The following is a 23038-nucleotide window of genomic DNA, read 5'->3' on the forward strand; positions in this document are numbered from 1 at the left end:
AGGTTTCATCTACAGTTCATAAATCCTCTTGAGTTTATAATGTAGATATCCATATTACACTTATTTTAAGAAATCCATATTTTTCTTTAAAAGTTACAGTGCTTCCCAAATACACATTTTGTCTCTTCTTCTAGAGCCTTTAATTTCATAGAGTGTTACACATAGCATACTTCACAAAGTACCACTAATCTAGTAATTTCTAGCACTATTTCACTGTTGCTATTAAATAACATATACCATGAATATATTTATTATGAGTTCTACAAGCCAATAGATCTAGGATGGTCATCTACACCTAGGTATTTGTGATGATCTTCCTCAGAAATCCATTTAAATAGTCTTGCCAAATAACACATTTTATGGTTGCTAAGTTCTTCCACGAATAGAATTACAGAATCAACATTTATTTTTAGACTAGATTGTTTTGACATCACAATGCCTGCAATACTTCACTTTTACAAGATAAAAATAAATTCAAATGAATCCTACTGATTCTACCTCATTCATTCCTTGCTGCAGTGATCTCCCCACCCCCAATTATATTCTACTTTACCATCCCCTTGCCACTAAAAAGCTACATTTGGATATACATCAATAATATTTACAAAACTGTATATAAATTTGACAGTAAGCACTTCTCTGCAAAGATCCGTTAGAGGGAACAGCTAGCTGGATGGTTTCTTATGCTATGTTCTTACAAAATGGGATCCAATAATGGATTTTAGTGATGTTCTAAAAGACAGTCACAAAAAAAACCCCACCAAAAATATGGTTAACCAGCTGTAGAGCTCTTGACAACTTTAAAGGACCGAAGGATGCCTGAGATTTACACCTGATGAATAGATAGCCAGAAGACACAAACTGAAGAGAACAAAGAATGTTCTGTGATATCCTTACAAACCATTCACACCAATGCAGTTCCAGTGCCACAAAACTAGAAGCTGTGTTCTCCTACAGTCCACTAAACCAAGCTCACCCTATGTGAGTCTGACATTCTTTCAGCTGCAGGACAGAAATATAATGGAGATTCTTGTGCACTTGGGACATCTGTGAGACTCCCTGTGTCCATGAAGCACACTGACTCTCAGTTCAAACAACGCACTCAGACACATGGTGTGAACTGTGGGGTTGTCATATGAAGGGGCAGGAGTTGGATTTAATGATCCTTGTGGGTCCCTTCCAACACAGGACATTCTATGACTCCTATGCTGCACAAAGGTAGATGCACACTGCCTGTTGTCTGGTCATGCATTAACAGGTACTGTTGAGACCACTACCAAATCCCAGAAGCCTGGATTTCATCTCCATGTTGTTTTTTTTCTTTTGTTTGTTTGGTTTGTTTTTGTTGTCGTTGTTTGTTTGTGGTTTGTTTGTTTGTTTTTGTTTGTTTGTTTGTTTTCTTTTTCTGATGACGAGACAAAAGAAAAGCCCAGGACAGTAGTGAGAGACAAACAGTGCTGATTTTCAATGTTGGATGCACACTGTTAAAACCGAAGTCACCATGATGAAGGTAAGACAGACTGCTAATTATTGTCTCTTATTGAATTCCAATCAGACAGATATTATCCTGTTCCATTTACAAAACTAAACAGACACGTGGGAAGAAAGTGTGTACAAGCACAGAACTGGCCACAGAAGTCACACTTGGAAAACTGGCTGGAAAAGAACACTCCCTTTCATTTGAAAAAGTAACTCAGCTGCCATGCTATCAGCATGCCCTTTGTATTATCTTCAGTGATGATTTATGACCAGAATATCAAATTGACTTTCAAGCATGTTTCCAATAATAATAATAAACATCATCATCATCATAAATTGGGATCGCCATGCCCTTATCTTCTCCTTTCCCAAAAGAAAGAAAAAAGGTATCCTTGACTGGTTCTAGCACAGGCACCATATCAGCACATCAGGGTATTATGAAGCTGAAACTTTAAGACTGTTGCAAGTCAACCCAAGCTACTGCCAACCTACCTTCAAATTGGGCCCACAAAGGTTAAAAAGAGCACCTTCTAGATACAAGATATCACCTGTAAGTATTGAGATATTTGGTTATGAGTTTGTACCACACACTTTTGCCATCTGAACCATGGCAACTGAGGTTCAAAACTTGGATCTAGATATCCAGAAGTGTACATTTCCTTCAAACAATCAGAAACCCATTTCTCAAATCTGTAGTTTCTTTAGTATGAGAAATCAGAAGATGAAGAACCTCTTCAGTTAGTTAAAGGTGATGGTGAAATTCTCAAAGGGAGGGAAACAACTGGGATGAGGGACATTCACTGAAACGCTACCAGTACAGGGACAAGGAATCACATGGAAAGAGATCAGAAATTTCTCATATACAAAAATTAAAGGAAAAGCCTCATAAGCAACTCTTCAAAAATGGCTCTCATCTAGCAGAAGACACTGAAGATACGCACAAAGTCAAGCTTACTTGGCAAACCAGATTACAAATGTACTACCTGCTACCATTACAGTTTCTTGAGCAGATTTTCAAATGAAACTGGCAATACTTTCAGAAACATAAAGATACATAAAGGTAGAAATATACTGCATTATTTCAAAGCACTACAAAGCGTTTCTATAGACAATCTGCCAACAAGACAAGTTAAGAAGGCCAAAGTCAGCATTAGCATCTGTCTTCCAATTAGAGAGTCACAAATGACATATTGCCCAGTGACAAATGATGACTGCTGTCTTACATTAAGATGGTTGCTCTAGCAGATGTTTTCAGATTATCCTGAGCTGTATCACAGGGAAAGGCAAAAGAACTGGAAATATGCCCAGAGAGACCTGGTGCACCAGCAGCCTAAGGGAGCCATTTAAAAAGCCATTTGGTATCCTCTCATGAGATCTTAGCTACTAAAACTGAATACAGAAAAGAACAGGGGACTAGAAAATACGTTCTATTCCTCAGTGAGAGTTTAAAGTATCTGACTACAGGATCATCCAGAATAAAAAGTGCTTGGACAGAGACACAGCCTAGGCAGACAGTCCTTCAAAGAAGAGAGATTAAAGACAAAAAATTAAAAAAATCCACAACATACAACAATTACCCCAGAGAAAAAGCAGTGCTTCGTATTACTGCTCTGTGATGGCAAGAGTCAGGGCAAAATAAACTCTTGTTATCATGAACATCTCCAGACAGTAATCCTGGTATCACATATCATCCACTGACTCAGAAAATAAAATTAAGCCCTGCTTCCTAGTAAGAAGAGGTTGACTGCTAGAAACCTCTGGGACATCACAGGGAAACTCTGTCCAAAAAGAGTACAGAGAAATGAAAGAAAGAGAAAGTTACTGTCTGAAACAGAGTAAGGTTGTCAGGTCTTAGACACACCTAAAGCCACAAGTCCTAAAATCAAAAGCCTGATGGGGGAAACAAGTTATTTCCTGAAATCCTATAGTCAAATCATATAGGTAGAGAAATCCTGAAATAAGATGCAAGCAGAAAGGAGGAGGAGAGTAGGGAGAGACACAGAGGCTGCGCTCATCCAGTGCAGCATCGTTCTCACGAGCAGCTCTCTGGAAGCATCAGACAACATTAAGTGCACACCACAGTAGACAAAATAACCACAAAGAGGAAGGTGCCAATGAACGCTGCTACAAGTTAAGGAATGGGTAGGCGTCTAGTCTTGACCTATAGTGACGGAGAAAATACTCTCTCTCTCTCGTTACCATGGAGATCCCCTTTTCAGGTTTCTTTGGATGAGCTTTGTGCACAAGTGCAAAAATTGGCATAAGAGGAGAACAAGTATCAATTATGTGCCCCTGTTAAAAATAGCCTTCTTAAATCTTGAGAAATAATACAAAGTAGGCTGTAAAAATCAAGTTTGGTTACAGAGATTAAGGCCTGAATAAACTATCAATCTCATGTTAAAGTGCCTTGAGCTCTATGTTCTTAAAATGGCAATGCCAGTTTGAGGGAATTTCATCTATTACAATTTGGGTGAAAACTTGAGTTACTGGAATGTATGAGACTGGAATGAAAATTACAATAAAAAGTTGTGTGGAGGCTTCTTACTACTGTTCCTTGGAACAGGACTGCCCTTATTTATTATACTTTTTCATTAATTATTCATGCAGTTCTTTTTGTATTTCCAGGTGGCAACACGGCTAGCCAGGGTTGCACTGAGATGCACCACCTTTACATGAAGGACAACATTGCAGACTAACACAAACAAATTAGATCGATATGCTCGCAAGCATTAATCCCACAAGAAACAGACCAGAATGAGCCTTGAATTAAACAAGTATATTTAACATACAGTTCTGGTGAGAAAAATGAATAAATAAACTCCTCTACAACCAACACCTTTAATTCAGGAGGATTTGTTCTCTTTGGTTTTAAACTACTTGACTAACTCTCTAACAAACAGCAAATTTCGGTCTGATACGTTTTCATTAATTTACACTATCTAATTCCAATGGTTCTGAAGTACACATTACCAGACAGACAAGTAAGCTTGGTAGAAGACAAGAATGACATATGTTGTGACTATTAAAAGTTCCAAGTTTTCTTGTAATCATTACTATCAGCAGTAGATTTACATTTACATGTCTATCCTTCGGACTTTTGGACCTTTTTGATGAGTGAACACCGATCAAACTCGCAACATCTTTTAAATGAGGGGAAATACTTCAAGGGTGTACACTGGACCCACATCCCAGTAAAAATTAGTACTGCCTTTTTAAAGGTGTAGTAGCATTGAAATCAAATCCAACATAACCAGCTGTGCATACACCATGCCTGCAAGCACACCTAGCTTTTTAAGTAAGCTACAAGGTTAAACACCTACTTTTTTTTTTTTTTAATAACTAACTCAATATTCTGTCTGCTACATTTCTCAACATTTTTACTCCTGTTACTATTTTATTTTTGCTTCCTGTCTTTAACAGTGTATTTACGTATCCCTGACAGGTGTAGAAAACAACATGAATGAAACTAGATCACCCAAAAATCAATCACATGGGAAACCGAAGTGCTCCCTGTTAAATATTAATCACTCAATAAATTTTCTCCAAGATCAAATAAGGCCATGAACCTCCTTTAGAGCTAAACACGGTGTAACAGTTTCCTTGCTGTCATCCCGAGCCGGGTTTAGTAACAGCAACAAGAAGAAGGCGGGGAGAGGGAAAAAAAAAAAAGCCATAATTACATAACGGACCTCGCTAAACGCCTCGATTCCCCAGCGGAGGGAGGACGGCGGCACCGGCGGTCCCGGTCCCGGCACCTGCACGACAGGGAGCGCGGTACCGCGCCCGGGACACGACACACACCGGCACAGCAGAAAGAAACCCACACCTCCAGGTGGGGGGGGGCACATTTTAACCCTCCTCTCCCCCGCTCTTGGGACTGCCCAGGCGGTCACCGCAGCTCTTCGCTGCTAAATACGGACACCTGTGCCACGACGGGACCGGGGAAGGGGGGCTGTGCCTGCCTGGAGCCCCCTGCCCCGCCCGACCTCGCCCCTGCGTCGGTAGGAGAGCTCCGCTTGCTGAGCGGCCTGGCAGCGCAGACTCCTTGACACCGCCTCCCTCCCTTGTACTGCCGTCCTGAAACACTTGCCGAGGCAGCCGTGTCTCCGGGGAATAAAAGTCTGGATGGGGGTCCGGGGAGCTCCGCGGGACGCAGCTCCTTCGGCGGGGCTGTTCGGTGCGGGACCTCGGTTCCACAGGATCCCCGCACCACACGGGCTTTGCTGAGGGAGGGAGGGAGGGAGGGAGGGAAAAATTCACCCTGCTTCTCCTGCCCTGACAAGGAGGGACATGGGACAACGTCGGCCCGAACAGCAGTCGACAACTAGTTGTGGAGTCCGCACCGGGCTGCGGACGGGGATCCGCGGCCCGCCGGTCCGGAGAGGCGAGGGGCCCGGGGCGGAGGGGCGGCGGCTGCCCCGGCCTCTCGCTCGCTCGTTCCCCGGGCAAGGAGGCGCCCCCGGAGCAGAAGAAGGAGGATGGCAACCCTCAGCAGCTGCGGAGGGAGGGCACGAAAGCCCCGCAACGCAAGGCCACCTAGAAATTACTCATTTGAATGATGCAGCAAACGAAGGCGGGGGAGAGGTTGGTCCTCCCGTTGCCACTCTCCAGCCCTGATTAATAATGCACAGGTTCCCTGCCGAAGCGAAAAGCTCGCTCTCTTCCGCGCACACAGCAATTAATCGCAACCTTCATCCCGCGAAACCTTTACTAAGCACTCCCACACGCTGGCAGCCCGCGGTGGCAACTGCTAGGAGTGTAATAGCGGGAACCTCTCTGTCTCATAGACCTTGAGGGGGAACTGGGGGAGAAGCCAAACCTCTCCCAGCAAAACTCGATCTCCCAAGAGGAGAGACCCGGGGAGCCGCGGGGAGCGGCAGCAGCGGCAGCCGCCGACGCGGCAGGAGGGCAGGCTGCCTGCCTAGAGAGCGGAGGGCGTACGGCGCAGCCAAAACACCATCACCCATCGGTATTGTCAGCAAACAGCACACAAGCATTTACCTTTTTATGCCCGGTGTCCGTCAGTCAAGCGTTTCAGGGAGAAAGGAAGGGAAAGGAAAGGAGGAGAGACAGACTGAGAACGAGAGGCGGCTGCTAATCCCCGTGTAGAAAGACTTCCAGCAGCAGCAGCAGCATCAGCAGCATGCGTGTGTGTGTGTATGTGTGTGTGTGTGTGTGCGTGCCCGGAGTGGAAGCACAGCCCTCCTGGCGATGCACCGTCTCTTGCACCGAAGTAACTGTCATGTGCGTATCTCGGTGTGTGTACCCATGGAGAAAAAAAAAAAAAAAAAAAAGACTGAAAAAAAAAGACCAAAAAAAAAAAAAAGACAGGGGGGAGACTAGGCAGTCACACGCCCGGCTGTGCACTGCTTGGGGGGGAGAGAGGAGGAGGAGCCCAACGCTCCCCAGCCCAACCACCGGAGGAGCAGCTCGCTACTACGGCAGCCGGGCACTGCAAGTCTCCGGCGTGCTGCCCCTCCGCGCCGGCTTCGCACGCCCGCCCTTCCCGTGCCGCTCCCAAGGACGCGCCTTCGGGAAAGACCCCGCAGGGCCTCTGTTCTCGGGGACTCCGCTGCACTCCGGGCTGCCGGAGTCTGGTGGGAAGCAGCTGAAAGAAAAAAAAATAGCCCCACGTTTCTGCCCCCAAAATTCCGCTTGGAAAGCGGCCCCGGGCCGCGGGGATGCGCCGCGCTGAGCGGCTGCCGAGCAGCCTCCGCGGGGGACGGGGCTGCGGCGCATACCGAGGGGGAGGCAAGCCGAGCCGCACCGAATCGTGCCCCCCCGGGACCGGCCACGGCCGCCCCGGGGAGGGCAAGAGGCTGCCTGCAGCGTTGCGCCCCGGGGAGCGCGCGGTTGGTATCCGGGGGACGCGGCGTTTTCCTGAGGGGCTGCTGCAGCCAGAGACAGATCAGGGGCGCCACCCCAAAGAGTACGGGTCGCGCGTTTTCCGTGCGTGGGGAGACCAGAGGCACGGCTGGGTGACGAGGGGACGCAGGGGGTGGCGGCGCTAAGTGCCGGCTGGGCGTTTGTGAGAACTGTTGATGTACCTATAAATTTGTATTTTTGCTTGTATTGAAACTTATTTCACAATGAAAGGCTATACCAGTCGAGGCCACTGTGCAGACACCCTCAGACTCGCATGTCCAATCAGGTACACTCAAATTTCAGCCACAGTATGTGACTAAAAGATATTTGAACCCTGATAATATGTTCAAATAAAGTATTTGCTAAATAGTAAATACTATATCCATCTTTTGGAGATATAGCCACATACATGCATATATATGAGATTTTGACATAAAATTCATGAACGACCTAAAATAGAATGAACAAATTATTCTATAGTCCTAAATCTACTGTAGGTCATGCCAGCAAGTTTCAAGATGTGATTTCTTTAAGCCCCAAATGAGGAAAAGTTTGTGAGAAATGCCTGTGATGTTTTATTATTTGCATAAAACAGGTAATATGTATGGACTAGAAGTTAACCTTAGCAATAGAAAAAGGTTTATTAAATGACAAGGATGAAAAAAAAAAAAAAGTTGGGGATATTAGGTATACTTTTCTACTAATTTTTTGTTTCTTTGTAGTGGACAACGCAGATCCAATGTCTCAGGTTAAAAAAGGAGGAAAGGAAGAAGTGTTATTGACATTTTTAATTACAAAGGCTAGGAAATCCTGATGACTGATGATTATGTTAATTAGCAAGCTACCAAACAATTGAATGACAAAAATATGGGCAAAGTATTTAAAAATAATTCTTGTGAGGTTTTTTACTTGCAGACATAAAAGGTGGTATAGAGAGGAAATCACTGAAAAGATTGTCCATCATTTTAAGATTTAGCTGTTCCAAGTAAAATATTTTGAGACTTCCCTGAAGTCCTGCAATAAAAATCAAAAGGGACCAAATCTGTTTTTACTAAAGTTGTATAAATCACGTCAGTATGACATCACTAAAAAACAAATTGCCCCCCGAAGCCATATAACTTGTTCATATAAACGCATACATACCCTCTTCGTTCTTCAACCAAAACACAAAGCTGAATCTGAGCTAATTCAGGTAAATAAGCTAAATAGTACAGAGTTTATTGTTTTGGTTGGTATTTACACACACAGCAGTATCTTATGCAGTATATTAGTTTTCCTCTTAGCAATAATTTTTTGACTTGTTATCATGAACTTGATTGTCAAGCTGCTTTCAAATCTGGCATAATCTGTTGTTTAAGATATGACATTCTGTGAAGATCTCATTCTAGAATTTATATAATCTTTCCTATGTAATTATGTGAAGATTTAACCTGCCATCAATAGGTCTGTGAAGTTATGAAGTAGATTTAGTCATGTTATGTATGATAGTTTTATGAAAATATTTATAACAAATGGGTTGATTACATTAATTAGTAGAACTAGATAGTAGTGAAAACAAATGTTTTCGTGCTTCAAACTTGCTGAAAATGAAGTAGATGCAATTTCCTTTGAAGATCATAGAATAAGGAGTAAAGAGGAGACTTTTTTGCATACAATTACCTGACTTCAAAATGAAAGCCATCACAGAGATTTTGCTCCTTTTTTACTTGCACTCCATATTGTCAATCTAAATCATTTAATCAATTTTCTGGATGCTCCTTGTCTGCCTGACTTCAGCCTGGCTGGGCCGAGGTGGGGAGAGAGGCAAGCCTTGTTAATTCTCTCTTGAACTGATCTAGAGGAATCTGCATCTTGGAGGAAATAAGAAATTCAAGCTGCTTTACATAATGATGTAGATGGTCTTTGAGGGCCATTAATTCTTTTGATTTTAGGCACAACACTTACCCGTACTGGTAGTACTCATGGGTGTCTCAGAAGACATGCAGCTTGGAGGGGAGATTTCCAAGACGGGAGCAAAGAAACTTCTCTGGGCTGTGTGAGAGATGGCACACGTGAAGAAAACTGAGAGGCTGTGAAGCAGAGGGTTTCAGGAAGGACAGTAAATAAATTTTGGTGAACAAGAAACAAATGAAGAAAGCAAAGCTTGGAAGAAAAATGTTCTAAAATAGTTTTCTGGTTGGAAAAGGAGGAATCAGAAAGGAAATATTTTAAACAGCCTGGTGAGATGAAATAGCTCAGTGTTTTCGAGCATCTGTACTTTATCAAATAACTCTAAATGTAAATGTGCTTATTATATAGTATACTCACACTTTCGTCTTGGAGGAAGTTCTCTTTGGTTTGACTGATGGTGAAAGAGGTCATCATATCAACTGTCATTACTACCTAATTAAACTATATGCATTCTTACATGAACTTCTTCCAAATGCTAGTATTTACCACCTTACAATTTTTTAAGAGTTTGAAAATACGGTTAGTTTTTGTCTGTCACTGCCCTCTACTGGAGAGAAGATCGGAACCGCTACGAAGCCTTAGAGCCACTGCAGCTGTTGGTGGGCATCGTTTGTCGGTGAAACACTTTTCCGTGACCAAGGCTTACAAGCATGAAGGTCTGGATGGCCACTGTCTGCAAGAAAATTTCTTTTTTCCCTGTAACTTCAAATAATTGATCGTAAAATTTGCTGTCTGCAGTTTGTTGACACATGCAAAATGATGACTAAGCAATGGTTGAGATTTTAAGATAGATGTCTTCCATTAACTTCTTGGGAAGAGGCATCTAAATTAATCACAGAGATGCTGAAAATCTTGAGCAGTGCTGCTTTGATAGTGTTTGCCTGTAGCTATGTAGATAGCCTCATCACCTTTCATATCTAAATCCTTTTGGTCAGTCTCCAGTGCATTACAAAAAGATTACCCTCCATCCTTTTCTGACTGTAACCTTTCATGCCTCTATACTTACCTTTCACTGTCAGTAGCGATACTGACAGAGTACCACGTTTTTATTATATTTTATTTTCATTTTCCTCACAGAGTGGGCATTAGCAAAACAACCAAAACATGGAGCACACAGCAGTGACATTCTCCCAGTTCCCCTCTGTCTCACTTCTTCCACCTACCACCACAACAGCTCATGCGCATTGGGAGCAGTTTCTGTTGGAACATGCTAAATTTTCCAGCTGAGCAAGCACACACATCACCAGGGCACCATGAGAGCTGGGCAGGATGAGGCCTGCTCAGGGTGTATAGTAAAGAAAGTTTCACTATCAGACTCAAAATATGTCTTCTACGTAGTAGATGATAGCAATTTCTCTGTTCACTTCTACCTTCACCCAATCTAGGTCAGATTTACAAAGATGAAGATCACATGTGTGCTCTTCTCATTCCCTTCTGGCATCAGCTATTGCTCCAAGGCAAGAAGGCGTTCTGAGAGTGGCTGTAAAGGTGTCTTCAATGTGGGCAAAAGAATAACTTTGGTGGCTTCTACCCCTAGTCTGATTAATGGCAGAGTCATTTAACCTGAAACTCTGCTTTCTCCTCTCCCTTTGAGTACTCCGATGTAGACGTCTGCCTAGAAAATGTTACTCAAAATACTTTCACTTTCCTAACTACTATAAATGTCTTTTACTGAAAAGAGTTAGTATCAACCACACCCATTGCAGGTCTGTCATATCTTATTGGGTTACACTGAGGGCAGCAATGTCCTAGGTGGATGAATTGTGTGGGTTGCCTCATTTCATGTTACCTAATTATTTGCTATAAAAAACACTGCAGCAAATTCCTTTCCCTGGCCTAACGGATAACATGAAGGAATTAATAGGGCATGGAATGAGTGACTCCTAAATGACAGGTGCCCTCCAAGGAAAATGTAAGCAGACTTCAGTTCACCTTGTACAACCACATTGACTATTGACTGGTCAAAGAAGGGTGATAAAAAGGCCTGGTTATTCAGGTTACTGGTTACTCACCAGTAAAAGGCCTGGTTACTCATCCAAAAAAATTGGAAGAGTAGCAAGAAATCCAAATACAGTGTCAGTTCAGCATAACTGCTTAATACAGAGAAAAAAACCCTTCAGGATTAGCATGGGTTTACAATTTATACATATTCTTTTATGATTTAGAAGTAAAACAAGTACTTTTAAAAAGGTATTATTCTTGTGACCTTTAGGCTGTCAGACACAAAATTCCATAGAATCTGTGACTTTCAACCTCTCCAAGGAAATAAGTCAGAAGTTGTCTTGAGTAGCTTCTCAACAGGGTCTCTGTTTTGGAAGTTGTAAAATAGAAGATTTCAGAATGACATCTTCCCTCCCACCCCCCAAATCTTTGTTTGGTATTAAAAACAAGAAAGTTGCCACGATTTTCAGGTATCAGGATGTATTTCAGTGCTATCAACAGCAGTATTTTGAATAAGCATAGAGGAGGAAAAATTAGTTCAAACCAATAAGCCCATGGAATTCCCTCAGTAGAATTAGAATACTTTTCAGATACTGAGGTATAGCAAAACCCTGAAAGAATGGCAAAGTGCAAATCGGTTTGTAAACATCTGCATCAAGGAGGTGTATTCAATTTCTTAATTAAGGAGTGCTATAATAACTTACAATATCATGGGTTTTAAGTATGAGCAATAACTCTAAAGTGGAGTGCAATACAACCATAGGAGTATTTTTGTTACTTTACAGAAATGTGAGGAAATTGGGAAAGGTTTATAAGGATTTTATATGAATGAAAAGACTAGTAATAATGTAGAAAATTGTCTCTCACTTAGGATTTTAACTGAGGTATTTTTAGATAAAAATTATACTTTATGTCTGCATTAATTCCTGAACAGGCAGCACGAATAGCACAGAGCAATCAGAGGTAGCTGAAAACTACTGTGACTAGTTTGTACAGAAACCATCAGTCTCTACCATGTGAGCTAGGATTACTCCTTTCTTACAACAGGTAGCAGTGGAAGATACTTATTCTCTATACAGACCAACTGCACATCAAAGAGCCCACAATAGTCACCTGAGATACAACCTGAGACCACGGCTTCATTTTCCTAGTGATGTTATAATTTCAAAAGCTCTTGAAGACAATGACTGTTGAAAGCAATTTTTTTTTCCTAAATAATTAATAATTTAATGATATACAGCATGAATCATGATGGAAAAAATAAAACTTATTATTCCATTTTGTAGGTAGAAAGTTGAGTATCAGTAGAAGTAGAGGCAGAAACAAGAGCTGGCCTCCTATATTCTGATTTTAGATTTTAACAGTAGGTTATCATTTGTCTCTAGCTTGGTCTGTTTCAGCCACCTATAGATTTTTAAAAAGAAGGCCTTCATACGAATCGCTGGTGTCCTGGAGAGAAGTCCTAAGAACATTCACCAGTGCTTTCTGATGTGACAACTCAACTCCCTCCCTCTCCATAAATGGTTGGACATAAGAGAGTGATAACTGGATTTGTCCAGATTCAATGTTGTTCAATAATCTTGTCATTTACACAGAAAAGAGGGCAGGGAGATAGCAGTTTTCTGCCTTCTGATTAAGCCAATCCCAGCCTAAGAGGAACTGAGCATGAAATGTGCATTAAAGGAGAAGGAAAGACATCCCAAATTTAGAAATGAAATTGTTCATTTCTCAGAGTTTTGTTTGGTTGGTTTTGGTTTTGTTTGACATTATGGAAAAATTAAGCAACAATTTGGTTTGTTAATAGTTTTTCACCATTCTTTCTTGTGAATCCAAATAAATCAAGTAATAAATACTACACAACTGTCTAAAGGTCCCAAAATTCAAGATTAAACCTGTATTTTTCCAACATGCTCGATTATTTGCCACTTCGTGCCTGGAAGATACGCTGATACCTCAGAGGGTGTTTCTGAGGAGAATTTTCAACAGAAACTTCTAACAGAACTGGACTCAGAAAGTCTAATAATTACATCAACAATGGTGTTAGTCAAGTATGAGGAAGGAATTATTTTAAGGCACAATAAAGAGCTGATAACATCATGGAAGGTAGCATACATGAATATTTAAAACTTTTTTCTCCTCCCATGGAAGTCAGCAGGCTGCTGCTATCTTCGTTGTAAAACTCCTGCTGACTTTTTTTACAATGAAGATAGCAGCAGAGTAGGAGAATAAAGTATCTTATCAGATTATAGGAAATATTATTTCCTATTTTCCATCAGTGATATGTAAAGTACCTAAAACTGACCTGCATATAACACATTGTAAATATAACTAAAAATAATCTTTCGTGGAGGGTCTGTAGTTAAATAAAGACAAACCAAAGACAACACAGGAAGAAGCTACTTATGATATTTTAAAAAATATGTGAGAACATATTCCAACATACTTTTGTCTCAAGTAGAAAAAAGCTTTCAGGTAGTGGTACAATTATACATTTGTTCACAAGACAGGGTCCTAGCATGGAAGGCCATGCTAAAAATTTTGTGTTAATATTAGGAATTTAGGAAGTGAGGTCTCCTCAGATCTCTTGAAATCCCCAGACTTTTGCATTTCATCAACTGAATTGTACCTGCAGTATTCCAGATAAGTCCTTCCTTGTTAAAACATGCAGATATAATTCATGTTGTTACAGGAGTTACGAAAAATCATACACTTTTCAAAAGTTCTCTGTTAATGAGTATGGAAAAAAGTGTGTGTTGGAAACAAGTGACTCTCTGCTACACTCTTTATGGCAGCCTCTGCCAGGTATCTGGGGTGGTGGTGTTGTGTTTACCCCTCAAAAGCAAGGAGGATAGTTTATTCCGCATGCTTGGTTTATCACCAGAAAGCCAGCAGCTGTTGAATGTCATTGCCCTTGCCCACATGACCAGTATTCTGACAGCATCCTTTCCCATTCCTAGCAGCCAGTCAATGTTACTTTGGTCAGCGTACTCCTGCTATTGTAGGCTTACTTCAAACAGCTGAAGCAGACTTCTGAACTCACAAAAAACCTCCAGATTTTTAATATGAGGGGGGAAGATACAAGGTTTATAACTCCTATAAGAGGAAATCTTTATGAGCTTCTTCCATTTCAGTGTCCTAGCTACCAGCTAATCTGTAATTAGTCTTCAGTTGAGCTAGCACAGTCTTGGAAATCTGCAAGTGCAATCTTTACAAAGTGCTGTGCAGCTCAGCATATTTTATAAAGTTGTTTGGAGGCCACAATAAAATATACCTGACAGCATTCTTATATAAATCGTTCCTGCACAACAAAGCTCCAACACCAAAAGCTTTGATCTGACCTGGTAACATTTCATTCCTAGAAGCTTGTAAATAAAAATAAAACCTCCAATTTGCTCCTTTTTTAATACCGATTAAATTTTATTTTAGTGATAAAATGGCTTTCAGTAAAGGACAGAAAATTCCTGCGAATAAATCACTGTGCATATATAACACAGTGTCTCTGAAGGCAGAAACCTTTGGCAAAAGCAAGACTAGCAAATTGCACATTGCCCAACACTGTGGTGTAAGGCAAGAGTTTGACCAACAACAAGCTATCAGATTCCCCAATTTATGAAGAGTGCCACAGTACAACTTAGTCAGCAATCTGGTGATTATTTACACCTTGGGGAAGACCTTCTGCTCTGTAGCTTCTCTCTGCTGCTTCAATGACACAGAGAGGCCATAAAACTGGTATAATTGACTACCACAGATAGCAGCTGAAGGCAAGAAAAAGTTCCATTTTGATCTTTTTTTTTATAAAGGAATCACATAATGTAATATTTGATAATTAAATGTACTGTTGTAATCGAGAGGATTCAAAAGCCAATGGGATGACCAGAGATCAACAAAGGGGACAGAATATTTTAAGCACAGGTAAAATGTCAAAAGACGTTACTACCAATAGCTTTGCAGGGTACTGTGTTAATTTCTTCTCCATTTCTTTATTCAAACTTTTTTTAAACCGCTGTCTCAAGCTGTGATCGAAAACCATATGTTGTTCTTTCTGCATCACTGAAGGGTGCAAAGACTCAGGAGTAAGACTTAGTACTTCATAATGTTGCTCTTTAAGCCACATAAAAAACAGTTCTATCTTGCACCGATACATTGCTTCTGCAGGGTTAAGAAGAATAAAAAGTGGTAATATATGGCTTTTGTCTTTAAAAAGACTAATAGTGGTAGTTTTGAAGAAAGGATTCTTATGTTAAAAAATGCCATTGTTTTAATTGTATCATATTTCATTTTCTACCATAAAAGTTGTGGAAAACAGACCTGAGAATGGAAGGGAGAAAATTTTAATGCCTTACAGTTTCCTTAAAGTTACCAATCTGACCTATTAACTTCATCTCTACTGGGTTTCTATTAGTCTCTGGAACATACTCCTAAGGGAAGCTGTGAAAGTCCCATTTCTCCATCCTTAAACACTTGTTTGGAGGAAGCCTAAATAGGCCTATTCAAAGATTTTTTTTTGGTGTTGATTTACATACATATTTCAATAGATTATTTTTCAGCCTTAAAGTAAGGAGTAAATCCTAGAGATTGCTAAATGCTATTATCAGTGTCTCTGTGACAGATGGGTGTGGTGTCCTGTACTTCGTTTTGTCTCTACAGTCTGATTATCATCCAGTATTCTTAAATGGAATGCAGCAGACTATAGGAACCAACAACAGACTGTCTTTAAACTTTTCGTAACAGATGAACTGCTCTACACCTCCTGGGTGACTTTGAACACAAGACCAGCAGCTATTTCCTCATCTTCACTGACAGAAGAAAGTGGTGCTTATTTGAAGGAGACAGAGTTTCATTCAGGGATGCAAATCATAGAGTTCAAGGTCAAAAGAGCTGCTAAGGTTGTCTCCTATATATTGCCTTTTTTTTTTTTTTTTTCTTATACAGGGTCTAAGAATTTGATTTACTTTAAAAAAAAAAAAATAAACCTAGCCTGAAAGGTACTCAGAAAATCAATTATTCTTTTCATTTTCCATGAAAACAAACTAATCTAGTGAGCATCAAATAAACCAGCTTTGAATAGTTACAACCCAGTATCAGACTGGGCTCACAGAGGTGTTAGCCAAAGGCCAATTACAAGCTGATCTAGCTAAAGCCAGTGTATTCTGGACCCAGGACAATCTGAATTTAGGCCAAGACCGAGGATGGAAAGAGATTTACTGGATGATGAATTATCTCCTGCTGTCAGCAGACAGTAGGAAGACATACATTCTCATCCACCTGGAATTACACACCATAAGATAAGATAAAAAGTGCCACTTAAAAGTAGCATGAATCCTGAGAAATATATTCTCAATTGCTTGTGATGCTGTGCCTGTTTATTTTCTAACATTGCTGTGAATGTAATAGGGACTATATATTGCAAATATAATCCCTCTGCATCCCATGTACTCAAAACAGCTTTCTGCACACAAAAAGCTACACCCCAATATAGTAGTTTGCTTTCAAGAAAAGAGATTGTTTAATATTCATATTGTTTTAATGCCTAAGGACCATGCTCAAGATGACCAGTTCTCCTGTGCCAAGTGGTTTGCAAAGACAGAAGTAAAGCATATCTGTCAGAGAGCTAATAAAGCGAGAACAAGTCTAGAGACAAAAGATGCACACACAAAAACAGGAGAGTGCAAGGAAAGAATGAGGTTGAAACTAGCCAAGGTAACAAAAGCTGAGCTCTGCAACTAACTGTATACCAAAGTGGAAAGACTGCAGGCTTAAGGCCAACTTACTCATTCAGCTAATAGAAGAGTTTTTTAATATCAGCCATGTTATTAATATTATCATTGAGAATTTGTTAACTGGCCTCAGGGCATCCATTCCAGCTTCTAAATATGGATGAAAACATCCAGAATTCAGTTAAAAATGCATTTTCAAAATGCATTGTATGGAAAGGTGTCAAAAACTTCTGCATCTAGAATTTTCTCTATATTGAACAAGAGCTTGATCTGCGTAAGTGATTGGGTAAAAGTTCAACCAGCTGATTGCTCTAAAATTTTTACATAATCTATGTGCCTGCAAAGGCTTCAGCTGGAGTCATGGACAACTACACTTTATACAACAGATCTAAACACAAGAGCAAGGCCAATTAGTTTTAAAATTAAGGATGTGCTAGCAGTGCAATAAAAGTTAATCAGAATTAATGCTTGCATTTGTTATTGCAAGCATCACATTAATCAAGTGTAAAGTGGTACGTATGGCCCAATTTACCCTTATCTGGAAAGGACTTCCCACAGGGACTCACATATTTTGGGATGGAACTGTCTACATCTTCAAATGTTTAAGTAATATGTAGCATGTATGATGATAAAAAATGTACACAGTGGTAGAGTTTTCAACAGCAGGACTGTTAAGCAGGATATAGTAGAACAGGGAGAAAAGTTGTGTAAGATTTTTAAAGTAACCTTATTGCCATAGGCTGAGGTGCTTTCTTCATACCCTTAGAAAAATTACTATGCAAAAATGTTTTATTTATACACTGAAGCACACACAAGTCTCACTCCTAGTTTGGTACAAATGGAGTACAACCCATAAGGTCCCATTATTTCTCTGAGAGTTTGAAGCTCTGAGCAACCAGTTCACAGCAAATTCCAGATGCAGGTTCTGAGTTCAGTGATAGCCATTGAGGTTACTTGTAAGGAACATAAGTGTAAACATTTATAGAAGTATGTTTTGGCCTCTATCCTGTAGGATATGCTCTCAATTTAGTACTTGCAGTTTTAACTATTGACCTCTGAGAAGCTCCTTGTACTGTTGCTGAAAATGCAGTTCATCAACTTGCCATTCTCTAGCAGGCTTCATTGGTGCTTAGTTAGCTACATTTTTTCTTAAACAAGAATGCCTACCCTTGTATCAAGAGATTGTATCAAAAGAATGGAATAAGTACCCTCTTAAGTGCTAAACCTTAAGCTTCAAACACTGTTGAAATAATTTCTGTGGACTTTATCAATGTTCATGTGGAACCAAAAGATGAAATAAAATGAAAGTAGAAAGTTGGCACAGAGGCATCTCAAAAATCAATTTAGGCATGCAATAAGCTCCAAACAGACTTTATTCTAACCAGAACTGTTTAGCAGAAAACCAGCTAGAAATGTGGTTTATAAAAAATTATTCAGCATTCTGACAACATTATAAAACACAGATTCAGGTATCGCTTAGTTCAATTACTGCACAGCCTATTAAGACTAAGGGATCAGATCCCAGAACTCTAGAGTGATGACTCCAAATGCTCATCTTTCCACTCATACAAGGTGAGGACTCTCAGTGTTACCCAGAAGATCATTTATGAATAAGGCAAGGTATCTCAGTCCTCATGGAACTCTCCTTAGATAGCCAGTCTAAGGAGGAGGATCCTTGACTGGAGATCCATTGCTCCAAGGAAGACCAACTCAGTGAGGGTTTCTGGTGGGCTCCCTTCATACCCTAGTTGAATCTGAGCTGTGGTCATTTATGGTACTAGTCCAGAAACTTCTCTCGACCAAGGTATTTCATTAGGCAAGGGCCCTCTCTGTTGACCAAGGGATATGTGCATGACCATAGTGGTCCATTGACTGATGCTTTAGGGTGGGGTGGGGCGCATCTACCACAGAAGTTAATAAATACGTATTTCCTAGGTCATTCTGGACATATGTACGTACTTGACAAAATAAAATAGGACAGTCTTTTCACCACGTTTAGACAATGGCTAATGCTCTAGGCTACTAGTTCATACCTACAGTTTCTTGTTCCTTAGCTAACTTAACATTAAATTTAATTTCTCTCCCCACCTAAGCAGCTTATCCATAAAGCTCAAGATGTACTCTTGAACCTCTACAACCTTCTGTCTATGGCCAGGGCTGTATCCTGCTGCAGTGCATGGCCTCTCACTCCAGCAGGTGGTGGAAGCTGCCACCTCCAGAGAAACAAGGTGCCAATATGACCTGGCATGAGGTTGTTTGCTCCAGGGAGCCATCGGAAGGTGCTGGATTGACCATAGAGGAAGAATTGCTGTTCTTTTTACTGACAATAAGTGAACCACTGCCATTTCAAGACTGCAAGGTCTGCTCCTCCATACCCCTACGAGCACCACCAGGGCCAAGAAAAGCCTTCAAGTGGCCTTTCTAGCAGTAAGCCAATACTGAAAGAGAAGAAAATAATGGTTTCTGTTTTGGAATCAGGCACAATATCTCATACTCCATTTGCTTAGACTGTAGATGACTTTCTAAGCCCTCAGTACTGAAGTACTAAATCCTACAACACTAAAGCACTGTAAAGCCCTAAATTACATGAAGTTCCCAACCAAAGCCCATGTCTTCCTCTGAAATAGAGTACTTTGATATTAAATTTAAAAGTCCTGACATCTTTAGCTGTTTTATAAAGAAAGAATTTGTGTCCACAGAAAAGGTAATGTTACACCACTTCTTTCAGTGGCCTTCTTCAACTTCAGGGTCTGTTCTATTTTTTTTTTCATTTTTAGTTCTACCAATTAGCTTTTACCCAAACCTCAATCTCTGCCAAACTCTGCGTCATTCACTCTACTGTATGTGCTGGAGCAACTAAGATAGGGAATAGTTATGCATGATCAAGATGCAGATAACAATGCTTGGATTTATGTATGTCACAAATATTCTGTTCAGAAAAAAATGTTACAATTGAAATTAAGAAAGGGTGATACACAGAGAAAGAGAAACAATGACATGGATACAGCTCCTCACAAAGAGGTTTATTTTTTCACTCTTTTGAAAGACACGGTTACTAATAGCAGTGACCTTGCACATTTTTTTCTTTTTTTATAAGCAGGGGCATAGAGAATAAAAGTGGGAGTCCTATTGAAAAATTATTTAACAAAACATCCTGTGTGATTTTTCTACAATTCCTTCTTCTACTGAACGAAGAGTGCTAAATCATTATAATGGCATTTGCAGTGTGTGAAAATAAACAGGTAAGAATTACTCAATAAATAAAGTGGTATTCAATAAACACATAAGAAGAGTGTATGTTAAAAATGTCTTTGTGTTTATGTAATCAAAAATGTAGCTTTATGATTCGCTTGTAAGTTGAGAAATTCACACTGCTGATGTAAAGAAAGCATTTTCTCTGAAACAATTTTGCCATTCAGTCAGTAGTATATACCCTAGTACACTGTGTTTGAAAGCAAATGCAGTAGATCCACGCAAACAGAAACAAGAGCAATCAGTGATAATTTAGAAGGGTCATAAAGCTCATTTATGTCATTTATTGGGACCTCTATGTTCGAGATAGGTAGGTGATGCATATTCAGCAGGTACAGAAATGCAGTAGGTTAAAACCAACAGTTTAAATCATTCAGAAGCTAATAGTGTTGTCTGATTCTCTAAATAGCTACAAAAGGCATGTAATTTCCTCCTTTTTTTTTTTTTTTTTTTTAAATCAAGCACAGGAAGCAAGTTTTATGACTTTGCAGAAATGTTTCAGCTAATGGTGTCTCAAAGGGATGATTTTTCTAACTGTATCATTTAAATACAAAGACACCATTGCAAAGTATCATTAGCATTCATGCTAAATTTCAAAAACAAAACCAAAAAAAACAGAACACCAAGCAACCCACAACTGAACAACAGAGTATATTAGAACCTTGTTGCTCTGCAGGGGAAAGCTGAAATGTTCAATTGCCTTTGTGCACTGCATTTCCACTACAATCAAATGTGAAGTTACTGTTCTCAGTTTTACCATTAGAATATTCAGCAGTGACTAGATGGGGAAAACGAACTGTGCAATGAAAGGAAATAAAAGTTTAACTGCACAGTATTTACAAAAAACATATTAAAAACAGAAATAAAGATAGCTAGCAAGGAAAGAAGATGAAAAATCTACAGAATTGACCCTTGTTAATATAATTGTCCAGTCCACCTCAGTTTTTTGTTTCAGTACATCTATATATGCACATATTTTAGAAGTGCTTTTTCACATTTAAAAGTTGTGAATTAGTAGAAAACATGTGAGGGTGTCTTCAAAATAATTAATTGCCCAGGAGGGTTACATATAGTTAACTGAAAAAAATAAAATTTACGTGGTATTAAAAACTAAACTGCAAAATAAATATACGATAAACGGGAACTGAATTTTTATCAGCTTGTAAACTTACTAGACCGAAGTGTCTTATTAATAGATCTCAAGCTGGTAGCAGAACGTATTTGAATTTATGTTTAGCTTTTAATAGACTTTTTGGGGATTTGAACAATAGGAGTATATTTGAAAGAATGTGAGTAAAAGAGAAATTGTTATCTAATAAATATAGGAATTATAGAAGAACTACATTATGCTTTATGGCAAAAAATGGAGAGGTGGAATTTTCTTGTACACTGCAGTTATTTAGATGCCAATATACATTCCAACCTTTGTCTGCTCATAAGTAAGGATGTTATTTGCACCCCTCAGAAAAAGGAAGATGGACTTATTTTCATGCTTTTCTTGGTTTTCAGGTGTGTAATTCCTCCATCTAATTTCTCCGACATACACAACTGTATAGTATTCTGTGTACAACCTTTCTGCCTACAAGGGGAGTTGAACTAATGATGGCTGTTTTGCCACCAGGAGAAAATTTTGTAAGTGCAGATTTCCCCAGTGTACTGGCTATGAACTTAAGCAATTCCAACATGGATAGTATTAACTATAGCGTGAAATATGAGTCCAGATGGGATGAGAGTTATGGACAAAAAAGATGTTCTGAGAAGAAATCAGCTTTTAATAGCATCATCTGACCGTGAGTACAATGAAACCATCAGCCTATCTGGGACCTGATGTCTTGCTTAGAGAACCAAAGTAAGTTTTCCAGGTGGTCTTTACCTAGTTAGAGAGTACTGAAGAACTATAATCTGAAAAAAATGGGAGCAGACGTACCTCATGGCAAAGAATAACAAGTTTCCTGACACAATGAAGTTATTTAAAATACATTTTGACATAACGTTCACATTTGAAATAAATGTACTTTTAGCAGAAATGTTGACTATTCAACTACAGCTATTTCCTTAAAACATATCTCATTTCCTATTCCTACAGCATCCTCTGTATCTCATCTTGGTTGAAAAATCCTGAATTTTTTTTTTTTTTTTTTTTTTGGGGGGGTTAAGAAAGCTCAAAGGAGAGAACTTGCACTATTTTCTGATATCAACATCCATTAACATCCCAAAATCTATAATATGAGTGCAAACAAACACACAAACATATCAACAAAGTTTGCTGGATTAGGGGTCTTTGTAATAATAGTAGTAGTAATAATAATGATAATAGATAATCATAATACAAATAAATAAGTTTTTCCAAATTCGAATTGATATGCTGATAAGGCATCATTTCATGATGGACATGTACTATAGCTAGTTTCACACAGAGGTAGCCTTATTCCTGGAGAAATAAACACCACCAGTGTGTTTTGAGAAAGAGCACAAACAATTATTCTGCCTGTATAAAAAAGGCTCTGACCTCTTCTGCATCCATGCGAAAGAAGATATTTGAGGCACAAATAATGTGGACATTTATGGAAGAGGAAACATGCCAGTAGGTTGACAGGTGGGATAGCTGTGACATGTCACCTCTAAGTCCTTGGGTGGCAGTGGCAAAAGGAATTGCTTTCACCTTCTGCTGTGAACATTTATACGCTAAGTCTGCTGTCTAGGTTATCATGTAGGAGTTGAGTGAATCAAAATACCTGTGGCAAGTCCAAGTTAAGCATTTAAGTGCAAGCTTTAGAGATAACCTTACGCTGGTTGTGTCACTAATGAATATATATAGCTTTCTACTGAGTTTC

General features: G+C 39.7%; 1 protein-coding gene across 3 annotated transcripts in view; it reads right to left on the reverse strand.

Annotated features, from left to right (window-relative positions):
• DLGAP1 (DLG associated protein 1) overlaps positions 1–7352 on the reverse strand; it is a 408595-nt gene extending 401243 nt beyond the window's left edge. For all 3 annotated transcript variants that reach the window (XM_065832405.2, XM_071804221.1, XM_065832404.2), the window contains exon 1: positions 6481–7352. The gene's annotated coding sequence lies outside the window, so the exon portion shown is untranslated. The remainder of the gene's footprint in view (positions 1–6480) is intronic.
• Positions 7353–23038: the final 15686 nt, after the last annotated feature.

This window comes from Patagioenas fasciata, chromosome 2, assembly GCF_037038585.1.
Source record: "Patagioenas fasciata isolate bPatFas1 chromosome 2, bPatFas1.hap1, whole genome shotgun sequence".
Lineage (NCBI taxonomy): Eukaryota > Metazoa > Chordata > Aves > Columbiformes > Columbidae > Patagioenas > Patagioenas fasciata.